Here is a 12,335-nt window from a genome sequence, read left to right on the forward strand (position 1 = left end):
TTAGCAGTGTTTGCTAGCAACAACGAAGAAAACTGAAAAAAGAATCTTATTTCGATTCCATTTGTTAACAGAGCAGCCACCTCCGCCCCGGGGTTGACATTCAAGCAGTCCCAAAGAGAATGTCAAGGGAATTTCACAACACATAAACATATGTGCCCTTTCAAGGATCAATATATTATTGACATTATTGAACCTCGGCTTTTACGCCACAAAGACAAGTTTGCCAGATGAACCGAAAGTGTTTTTATGCGTGTCGATTTTAAATCTTAAACTATCCGAGGGAGTCGTAGGGCGCACCAACCAATTCATTATTATTATAATAAAATTTATATGATAAAACTTTTGCCATGTAGCAGTTTTTACTACTCATCCTTTGGCTGTTACTCTTTCTTAATTGGAATCCGCTTGTGATAAATTCAGTTTAATAGACATGATTTATAAAGGCACACACATCAGACCATGAGAGAGAAAATTCTCTGTGGCCAACTTGAAATGACCTCACGCTCGTGAAAGATGAACCTCAGCGGCAAAATCCAAAATGTGGCCAGGATGACGAGAGCCGGCAAACCTCCAGTGAGGTCGGGTTCCTCTCATCAAGCGGAGGTCAGGTAACGGTCGGTTGTGATCAGCTCAGCTCAGTGGCACCCAATCTGGTATCATCAGGCGAGAACAAAAGTCCATTCTTGTGTTTGATTGCTGCTTCAATAAACCAAACAATTTAATCAGCGTTACTCAGGTCGGTTGCCCCAAGTGATTTTATTGATTGTCTCGAGGAACGCAGTTTCCTGGCAAAGAGCTTGTTGTCGTAAATTAATGCCTCTTGAGTTCTTGTCGTAATCTGGGACGTGTCAAGTTGGCATATTTCTACACATTGTTGGTTAATATAACGTCAGCTTCCTCGCTAAGAATAAACTGCCTTTATGTTATGTTCTACTACATATAACATGAGGTCATATATGTGGGGAAAAAATGATACCACTTACTTTCCGGTTTTTTTGCTGCTTCAGAAAAAAGCCTCGAATCTAATCAGTGTTGTGTAATTAAAATGTGTTATCGGCGCGTTAGTACAATTGGCCTATCTCGAGCCGGAAATTGATTTTAATGCATTTCATTTCAGATCCTGATTAAGATCACATCGTCAGACTTTTTCTGTCATTGTAGCGATAAAAATCCTCATTAAAATAAACAGAGTGATTATGTTTTGATAATTTTTCCAGATGGAAAAAATGTCTTTTTCTCTCATTGTGTTTGCTTTGCCGATTAAAACTGATTCTTTTGTGTTGCAGGATTTATTCCTCTCTGAATTGGCTCTTCTCTGACCTGGGCGGCAAAGTAATAAGGTAGAGTGTGTTGATGTTCTATCTACACTGTTATTGTTTTTTTTTTTTCTCTCTCTCTTGCTCCTGTGAACGGGACCATGCAAATGAGAGAGTGGGCAGCTCAGTGTTGGAGAATAGGATATGAGAATTGCCGAGGGGGATTAGCTCATTGGCCATGGGGACATGGTGCATCTTGACCTCGTCTTGTGTGGATTGAACTAGCGTGGATCCCGAAGGCTTTGGGACACTTCACCAGACAGAATATGCATACATACAAGCTATGGCTTGTCCTAATAAATCTCTCAGGACTTTTGTTTGCAAAGGCAAAACAAAAAAAATCTATCTGATGGTAAATATTTTGAATGCAAGATGAGGAGCACTTGGGGGAAAGGACACTTTTGGTTACGCAGCAATGTCGCCTGCAGAGGACATGGAACATGGTCGCAGTGCTCGGCGTCACCGGCGTCCTCTGTATTCTGTCCTGAGGAACATCACTGGTCATCATTTCACACCAGATTAATTTCACTGTAAGTGCAGCCTGCTCTCAACATGAGTGCAACTAATCATTTCCAATGTCATTCAATATGATTAATGATCGGACATTTTTGAGAACCAATAATGGCTCATTTTATTTTTGTTTTACTCGTTTTTGTTTGTGTGCAAAGACTTTTGTTAGTTTGTGTGCTTGTCTGTGTGTGGTGTCCACTCTGTGTTGGCATTGCATTAACATACTTTAATCCTTTGCATGGCTTATTGGACACAAATCCAACCCCAAGCCAAAAGCTTTTAAAGCGCCTGCTGTTTGGTTTGTGTCACTACATTTGCGTTCCAACTTAAAACAAATCTTCATCAAATGTAAACCCAAACATTTTTGTCAACTTTGCTGTAGTTACAAATCAGCTATTGTGTTTTGGTATTTGGCTCAACACTTGAGGTTCTATTTTTAGCGATGAGAATATTAAATCAAATATTAATAAATTAAATGAATGAAATCAATGAATTAAATCAATATTAAATCAGAATACAAATGGGTATATCATTGTCCTCATTCCAGTTGCCTGAAGCTAAGACATTCTGTAGAGCCTTCGAGGCAAATCCGTGTGAGATGTGTTGTCTCTTTGCAACAGTTTTGCACCAAGACCCTCTTCACACAAACTTCTTCGCCCACGGCTGAAAGCGATCTACAATGCACAATGTAATTGTTTGAACAGAGCAAGGAATTGTGTTGCTTCTCTTTGACAATATGAGCAAATCTAATTATGTTCTCCCCTACTCGGTTGTTGTCATTATTAGGAACGTCTGATTACATTGAATATATTTCCCGGGTAAAATGATGGTGAATGTGGCTTCAATTTTAATGAGTCCGCCATTGTTACTGCAGCTTTTTGCGAGCATATAATTGAGTCTCATTTATGTGATGGAGACAAAAGTAAAATTCCTATCGTGATCACAATCGAGCACTAATTGTTTACATGGAGATTGTTTGGATTTATGTTGCACACTACTGCCTTCATATTTTTGAGCAGCCGTCCACATTGGGCTGTAATTAAATCCAAACGACCAGAGCCAGAAATGTTCCTACCTGATTTTCTGTGCGAATCATTACAAAGATGAATGGCTTGTGTGGAGCTAATTTTTATACTTCAAATTATTAATTTATGAGCTCCCTCCCATTTTCTACCGTCCAAGACATTTATGGCTATTCCCACCATGTAACTACTTTTCTTGTTATTTTTAGCTCCGCCGAGCTTCCAGTCATGGAAGACAATTTGAATTTCACAGTGAGATTAAGCGACGACGTGGGCTCGACACCCAGCTGACAAGAACATTTGGTCCACCGTATCACTCTGATGCTTACTGTTGATGCTGTTTTTTTTTTTTCATTTAGGTCTCCATTTGTTGTTGCCATCACTTTGATAAGCCTAATACATAATTCATCTGTAATGACAGCAGGAAGTGCTAAGACATCGCATCTAAGAGTCGTATACGCATCTAAGAGCCGTTAGCTTTCATCACGTCTCGGTATGACATCTCACTCTCGCAAATGCTTCTCCCTCCCAATTCTGCACCTTTTCAATCGATGAATTGGCTCTCCTCTCTTTTCTTTAGTAGACAGGTCTGCACTATTGTTGCGCAACCTATAAAGCAGGAATGTCTTGGCCTCGTTTTGCCAACCGAGTCCATCCATCTATCCATTTTCTGTACCGCTTTGTCCACACGGGGGTCGCGGGCGTGCTGGAGCCTATCCCAGCTGTCATCGGGCACCCCGAACTGGTTGCCAGCCAATCGCAGGGCACACAGAGACAAACAACCATCCGCACTCACACCTAGGGACAATTTGGAGTGCTCAATTGGCCTACCAAGCATTGTTTTTTGGGATGTGGGAGGAAACCGGAGTGCCCAGAGAAAACCCACGCGGACACAGGGAGAACATGCAAACTCCACACATGGAGGGCCGGAGGTGGAATCGAACCCGCGCCCTCCGAACTGTGAGGCAGACGTGCTACCCAGTGCTCCACCAACCGAGTCTGATTCTTAAATTTTAAGGATCTGCACCTCTGCGTACAAATGGTCACAAATTATGATAGAAACGTACGTACAGGAATGTAAAGGTCGGTAGGATGGACACAATAATGGGTCGTTAATGATCACATTGGACTTTACCGTATTTGATCGCAGCATGATAGAACCACGCTGCCCTTTGCAAATTAACAGTGGGCACAAAGGTTGTTAACAAATAATTGTCGCTGCGATCTTAATTTTCTTTTATTGTTTCACCAGCTCTCTGGCTGGTCTCAATAATTTGGCCAACAGGGATCAGTTGTAATTAGGAACCTTAACTCTGTTTTGTAATCATGTAAAACAACACCATAAGAGAACTCAAAGAAACAATCTTCCGATTGAAATGTGCTAACATAAATTATTCAAATTTAGAAGAGGTCAAAATGACATAAATTTAACACGTTTTATTTATGCACGACTGATAATTAGGTTTTTTTTTCCCCCCAGTTAAGTAACCTTTCATTCCTTTTTTCTGTATGACCTTGATAAACACTGAAACAGAGTCGTCATTTCCATTTTAATATTGTAGAAAGAGGAAGGTTTGCTTCAATCAGACAACCGTGGAATCCAAGTAGGTGTGCACAAGGTCTTAACTGACTAACACGACAGCTGCTGTCGCACTTGAGCTGCCTTGTGACTTTAACAAAACTTCAAAACGTACAACGGTTACTTAGAACAGGGAGTACCAAAATATCATCGGCTAATGAGTCCCGTCTTGCTTCACCAAATCGAAAAGACGTTATGATCTCATCATGTGCATGTTCTGGAAAATGTCCATCCTATTCTCTGGAACGTGCCGTTAATTCATGTAACCCGAAAATTATTTTTATTATTATTAGGTTTGAAAAAGCACAAATAAAACGGTTGTTTTGGTTTTCTGTGTTTTACATGGAAAAATAGGGCAAAGATTTTGACTTTTAGGATAGTCCGGCACGCATCATTTGCTTTTACATTGATTCCTATGGGAAACGTTGCTTCTACTTACAAACGTTTCTACTTACAAACCCGACCACGGAACCAATTAACTTCATAAGTAGAGGTTCCACTCAACATTTATAAGGGTTCAAACTTCACAACCATAACGGCCTTGCTCAGGAAGCCATAGCAACAATGTGGACCACGACAAAAATAAGTTTGACACCCTTGACCTTATCGGACTGTCAGACATGAAATGGGTGAAAGTGTTTGAAATCGTTAACATAACACATGTTTGGCTCAGCCCGACATCCAGGTAGAGTAGGTTTTCCAATCTCACACGTTCACCTTCTCACCTCCATCTTGCATTCTGCTCTTCCAGAAAAGCAATTTATCGTATGTGCTAATTAACAAGGTCGGCCTCAATTATAGCAGTAATTGGACCGTGTGGAACACCCAAAATGAGACAAATCACAGCCACTTTGTCATCCTCAGATGAGGACCTATTACTAAAATAAGCCGGGCTGAGATGAACAGCCTACGGACTTGCTGCTGCCGTCTAACGTTTTGTTTGGAAATCAGATACGGAATTGAACAAAAATGAGAAAATTTGATGTGAAATTTAACAAACACGTGAATTTATATTCTTCAAGTCGTTAGAAGTAAAATGGATTATATTGTCGAATTCTGTATTTACATGTCTGAATTTTTGGGCGGTCTGATGGTTGCAACATAAAAGATAAATTGTAATCATAAAAATAAATAGAAGCTGAGTATTGTGCAATAGCCTGAGACAGCCTGCTAATTTCCACGTGCTGCTGTTGCATGTGCTTTACTGAATTTGAAATATTCTTCTAACAAAGGCATGAATATATTCTCTCACTTTACTGGAACCTCAGCATGCTTGTAACATTTTTAGAGATTTTCATTCAAAGTGCAGGAAGTGAGCTGGTATCACTTTCTATTCAACAGTTGGCCTTTACACATTTTTTTACTTGTCATCCTCTACTTTATTTCGTTTATGCGGAGTGGTGCATTCATCGCGGTTTTTATTACTGAATTCTCATATGCTCATTTTCGCAACTTTTGTACGTAATTCAGAGCTACTGTGGGATCGTTTTAATTAAATTTCCATATCTTTTGTTATCATGCCTGCATAGACAACAAATCCCGTGGAGTATATTAGTTTTCCATTATTCCATTCGGGATGAGGAAGAAGTTGTTCCTCTGAGATTAAGACTATCTATGCCAAGATACCTTTTCAAGCCTCTGTGCACCATTAATCCTCTTTAAGGCGTAAAGCATTTAGATAAAGTCCAAAGCCATGCTCGATAACGCTGAAATAATAAAATGGAGCAAACGAGACTTCTCTCCAATTCTACCCTAAATATTATTATCAAGTGTGCTGATTCCGATTCAAACACAAGAGTGAAGACTTCTCACATCCATGCACAAATAGCATGGTGGCTGCGATTTGCAAAAAGGGCTAACGTGTTTAAAATGGTAAATAAACCCTGGCGGGGCAGATTAAGGCCACGTCATCTGGCCACAAGTGGAGCTTTGGCATCATGAACACGTCAGCGCAGCGTGTGTGGAGCCATGTGCAAAGCTGTATCAAAGCGCTCTAATTTTGGCTATCCTTGCTTTTATGTCACAAAGTTACTCATCCATGTGCTGGCAAAGCATCCACACTAGCCCACCTAAGGTCATTGGGTCACATCCCACTTTCATCTCGATGCTCCTCTATCGCTTCCTGCTGTTGCTATCTCATCAAGCTGACCTTGTTCCACTTCCCCTCGGTCTCCTCTTGTTGCCCCAGCGTCTCGTCTCATCCATCTGTGATTGTCTTTTTTTTTTTCTCGCCTCATGTTTCATCGCTGCCGTAAAGCGCAATAACTACTGGTGCACTTTGCGCAAATGTAATGGGTGACCGTGTCTGGCTCAGGATTTTAAACCACCTGCCGTCTGCTCCATATCTGTGAGTTTAGTGGATAGAAATAGTGATGACGTCGTGAGCCAAGATGGGGTGGCAGCGTTTTGTGGCGTGTGCCCGTGATTGTGCCATTTTGTATGTGCAGACGTGTATTCCAGTGGCCTGTAGCGAGGGAACGGGGTTGCACATCTGCTTGTGTGTCTGCCTGCCGTGATTGTGTGTCAGTTGAGTATCCCATCTGGTCTTGCGAGTAATAAATAAAACATTTAATTAGCCAGAGCTGCGGGCACATTTCGGAAACCTGGATCTGTTTCTCGTCTACGTATTCACGAGAAAGTATAAAAAGATAAACGGAAAATATTTGATTCAATGAAAAGAAGACTTCCGAGCAATTTCTTCAAGCCGACATAAGAACATCAAACATGTGCATTATAATTTAGTCGCAAGCATTTGGCTGTATCAAAAATATGTTATATATAATATATAATAATATAGTTTATAATAATATACAAAAAATAATGAGTTAATAATTATTAAGTAGGATTATATTTGATCATACTGTACTATGGCAAAGCTCACAAAAAAAAAAAATCTGAAAAGCAAAACTCTACATGAACTTCTAGCTGAAGAACCTCAAGGTAGTATTTTTGGCAGCATTTTAAAAACCTGAGATTCCCTCGTGTTTTCTAAACCCATTTGGAGCTCCACTTACAAATAATACAAGCGCGTTAGTGTTTATGTAACTTTCTGTGCTTAGCAGGTAGTTTGTTTGTACTTGTGGGGGTGGAGGGTTGAAAAAACAGAAGGATGCAAGAAACTGTCTCATCCTGGCACCCACACGGACAAGGTACATCATTAATGGCTGCCATTGAACACAGCCCAAAGATTACAAGTAGATCAAAACATTCTCAATTATTGAATTGCTTTGTCAGCACATTGACATTGGAATTAAAGCATCTTGGAAAAAGTCATTATGTAGACTATGGGTGTCAAACTCTGGCCTGTGGGCCAAATCTGGCCTGCAGTGTAATTATATTTGGCCCGCTAAGACAAATTCCGCATCGGCTTTATGTCAATGCTAAAATTACAAATTGTCTTCACTAATAGAGATGTTGTTAGCAAGTTTTATTACCATTAATATTTAAAAAGAAAAATACTAGTCTCTGATTTCAAAATTAGTTATTGATTAGTTTGTTTTGTGGACTAATATTAGACGTTCATACATTTATTTGGGTTGACAGTGATGTAGACAATTGATACCCACAAAGCTCAAGTAAAACACAAGCTGGGGTGGAGCTTTGTTTCTTTTTGTCATTTTGTGAACACGTCCGATGAATAACAGAGAGCAGAAATAACCCAAAATGATCAGATTATTTCAGATCCCTCTTGAGCCTCATTTTTGGGTTTTCTTTCGGAAGGGATTAGATCCATCATTTTAAACCTCCGACGATGCGCTTCAATTGTTGTTTCCTCCATTTTGAAACACGTGTGTCATCATCATCAAAGGACGTGCGCATTTTTTTAAAGCTGTCCTTGCACACATTCATGCAAAATGCATTTTAATTTTGCCAATTATTTCAAGCAATAATTGTTCACAGCCTGCATGCCCGATTGAAGTTGGAGAAATGCGCAATGACGCTGAGTTTCAAAATGACTTGGTGAAACTCCTGCTGCATTAATTAGCACAAATAATGTAAAGCTCGTGAAAATTATTCATAAAGGTCTCCCACAGTACTTTAGGCAATCAAAATCTGACTTTGAGTAAGTCCTTGGCGCTATACTATGGTAGTTTGACGCATTAGCGAATAATCATCTGCTTCAAAAATGAAGGTCTTTGTTCACAAGTCAAAACAGTGCATGCACAGTCAGCAATTTACAAGGAGCTGCTAGGATACAATTCACAAGTCTTCTGCAAATTAAATGCTAAATGTTAATTGCGCACTGCATTGACTCCTAAAAACAGAGATTATCTGAAACAAACTGCATTTTAAATCACAGAATTACATAAGATTGCATGACTCAACCAAGTGATGTTTGGTCATGTCACTAGGCCAGGCGGGGACCTTCTCTCCTCTGAGCTAGCATGGTCAAGATGTAAGCCTCTCAATTGGCTTGGGATTGCTTTGAGTGAGACATGCTCGTGTAATAATGTTAAAGTGGTTAAGCCCTTGGGCATCTTTAAAGAGCTTTCTGCAGTCGCATAGGGTGAAAGCGAGGGGATGGAGAGGAGGCGGGGGTCAAAATAACAACGCAGAGAGCGGAGAAACTATTTTCCCCTTCCACCACCGACTTTGATGGCACAGCAATGCAAAGAGCAGAGGAGACGTCTCATTACGCTCACGACACCGACGAGAGAAAACACGAGTGGGTCGTTGATAGATGACGAGGCTTTTCTTCCACCGAGCCGGTCTCCAAAAGAACCACCTCTGTCATTCGCTTTGAAGAGGGCTAATAGTAGTTACGGGTTCTGCTTAGCAATTTCAATGTGATGTGTTAAGTCTCAGTGGGCGGTTAAAGAACACAATCCCGTCAAGCTCGAGGCTGACGTGCTGCCTGTTTGGCGGAGGAGTACGCATCTTGCCTGCGCAAAGTCTGCGACACGACGAGACAATCGTGAGTTGCAACTGAGCTCACTTTGGCTCAGGTGCATTTACAAATAGACTCGGTGATGAGGCGGATGGTCATAGCATGTTTCTCAACTGCATGTGATTCACCATCATCTGGTCACTAAAAGTGCTTATTGTTGCTCATTAATCAGCCGATGAGGTTAAAGGCTTTTTTTAAATTTTTATTTCCAATCAGGGAATTCATCCATTATGTCACACTTTCACTTATAGCTTTCCCCTCTGCAGGTCATGCTGGGTTTTGCTGCAACAGGCCGCCATGTCTTATTTTTTTTCGTCCCATTTGCTCAGGCTGACTCAGGATGTGAAGTGGAAAATTAAAGGAGAGCCCAGGGCAACAACAGTCCTATTTATTTAAATCACAGGAACAGGAATCCACTTTTTTTCTTCCCAGAGAGGAAAATATATGAATAAGAAAAATGGCTTAAGTTGTCTCAATTTTGAAAATACTAATTCATCATTTTAATCCTGCGCTTTTGCTCACATTAATTCAATTTAGTGCTCCTAAACCGTATTCGCTTTAACGATATTTTAGAAACTCGGATTCTCCGACCAGCAGCAACATCATGGCCACTTGCACAGCGTCTTACATTTTGGTGACACATGTTGATGAGGATTTAGTTCTCCACCATTTATGTGTGTCGCTTTTAACAAATTAAAAACAAATGGCGATTATGTAATTTCTCCAGCCAGAACTGAAATGTGTTTGTGTATTTTTGGAGAAACACTTTGCACAGTTGGACCGGCACAATGTTGTTGCCACTGTGCTGCAGCAGATGTTTGTGCCTGTGGTTGAAGACGCTCCAGATGTCTGTTTCATGCAGTCTTTTAAAGGCTGTGCTAACACTGCCAGCTAACCGCAGGGCAGGCGTGCAGAATTTATAGATTCACTCTGAGGGGAAAAAGCATAGTGAGCTCATTCTGTGCTTAGCCTAGAATACTATCCTTGCCCCTCAATCCCAATTTACTGAGTGTTTAGCTCACGCTGTGTATCATGTAGACATTATCTTAAAGAAAATGGGAAGTTCAGTATAATTGGATCGCTGTGTTTATTGAATTACTGTAGAACTCTAACACCGTGCTCCCATTTCTGGGTCAAGTGAGCATAAAAATGTACTTCTGACACCATTTGTCTCAGGGGTATTTGAGCTGTGATGACCTTGAAGCTATTATGCTAATTGCATGTCAGTGTGCAACGTGCCCGATTTGGTCGAAGGTGATAAATTTAGTGTGTAATTTTCAGCAGTGGCATTGTGAAAAAAAAAATGAAAAATTGTGTTTGTTGGTACAAAAGAAGTGATGGTGAATACCGACGATTCTCCAAGCTACTTCCGAGCAAGTTCGAGGTTAAGATGATCAAGACAATCCAATCTGAGCATAACGTGAAGCTAGCCGGATACACTTCCGACTAAATGCAGCAGCTGTCTCATCCGAGGGCATCCCATGAGCTTTTACAGTAGGCCGCCATGTTCTTGTTCCAATTTCCAACGTGTCTTTCTTTCTTGTCTGTTAAATGTGACAAGCTGGCCTTCTTTCCAAGTCGCTCTCTGACAGAACCACCACTTTGGGGACTCGGCCATCCGTCTTCTTTACTTTAATAAAAATCCAATTCCCTCATCTCATGCGAGCTTCTCCGCTAACATCCATCCATCTTTTGCCACCCGTGAGTTGGAGCCATCTGGCCAGGTGCTGCCAGCGCGCCATTTGTTCCAGTTAGTTTGATCTCCTCAGCTCGCTTTCCTTTTCCAAGCCGGCGTTGTGTTCAAGGCTAACACAATCACAGTGGCAGGGCAATGAATGAAGTTGGACTTTTTGCCGCCAGCGACTGATCAATTTTAATCAACACAATGTTAAATTGAGAATTACTGCCATAGGCAGGTTGTTGACAGTACCGTCGGCCATATTCCAGACGGCGGTAATTGCATCATTGTTAATGCCGTGACTCTCGGTGGGCCATTATTGAATGTGACTTGCTTAGATGTGTGCAAATAACTACTTCTCCCACTGGAAGCCTCCGAAAAAGTCTCCTGAGAGAGTCATCCTGCTAGCGTAATGGCTGCTATCACTTTGCATGAGTAGAAATGTTGCATATATTACTTCCTTTGATACAGCATTATGATTTAGAAAAAAAAGAAACACTTCACAGCAGGTTCACTATTGACACTTGGGACGGACGGACGGATGACACTTTGTGCTCAATTGAGCGCATTGCTGCTCCGCAACCTTGCGAAAGAGCCGATTGAGCAAATCATTCCGACACAAACGCATCTTGTTGGGCTCGGCTGGCAGCTGTAACCTGTTGTTGCTTAGCTCATCGCTGACAGCGTTACATAACAAGACAACGCTGGCCCAAAGCCACAAAGCATCCACGCCGACATGTGGGCAGCCAACCATTAACTCTACTTTGCATAGAAACAGAAACATTGTGAGAGCTGTATAGAAAGAGAATAAAACAACTGCATCATAAACCAAGAGTAAAATGGCCAGGTTTGAGAAGGAAAGGATCTGCTCATGAGCCTAAACACAGGCTCATCTGTGACGCTCAGTGGAGGTAATCATGGCTTGCCATCTTTAGAGACGGACTCATTAATCTTCACTGATGTAACACATGAAGGCAGCAGCAATTTACACAAATTACATAAGGGGGCAAATGAATTTGAATGCTCCTCCTGTGTGTGCTTTCGTTTCAGTGGAAGGAAATACTACGAGGTTCAGATCGATAGAAATGATAGTTAATGATTCAATCGAGTCCACCAAACTAGTCCCAAGTGATAAATAGCGAGTCCACCAAAACTTCACAAATTTCAAAGTCCCAAGTGATAAATAGCGGTTTCCATTTGCAAACATTGGCATGCAGTAGATTTATGTTACACTCCAACAAAATGGAGCTATAGGGGAGCTTTATATCATCATTATTTTCCATCTCCCAACCTTCAGCCTCACATAATCCCTTTTAGCATTTCATTCCCACAGGCACCACGC

General features: G+C 41.1%; 1 protein-coding gene across 1 annotated transcript in view; it reads left to right on the plus strand.

The window, feature by feature from the left end:
• Window positions 1-12,335, plus strand: part of dlgap4b (discs, large (Drosophila) homolog-associated protein 4b) — a 50,356-nt gene that overhangs the window by 12,156 nt on the left and 25,865 nt on the right. The window contains 1 exon segment of the mRNA XM_037250934.1: window positions 1,287-1,340. The gene's annotated coding sequence lies outside the window, so the exon portion shown is untranslated.

Source organism: Syngnathus acus, chromosome 5 (assembly GCF_901709675.1).
Source record: "Syngnathus acus chromosome 5, fSynAcu1.2, whole genome shotgun sequence".
Taxonomy (NCBI): domain Eukaryota; kingdom Metazoa; phylum Chordata; class Actinopteri; order Syngnathiformes; family Syngnathidae; genus Syngnathus; species Syngnathus acus.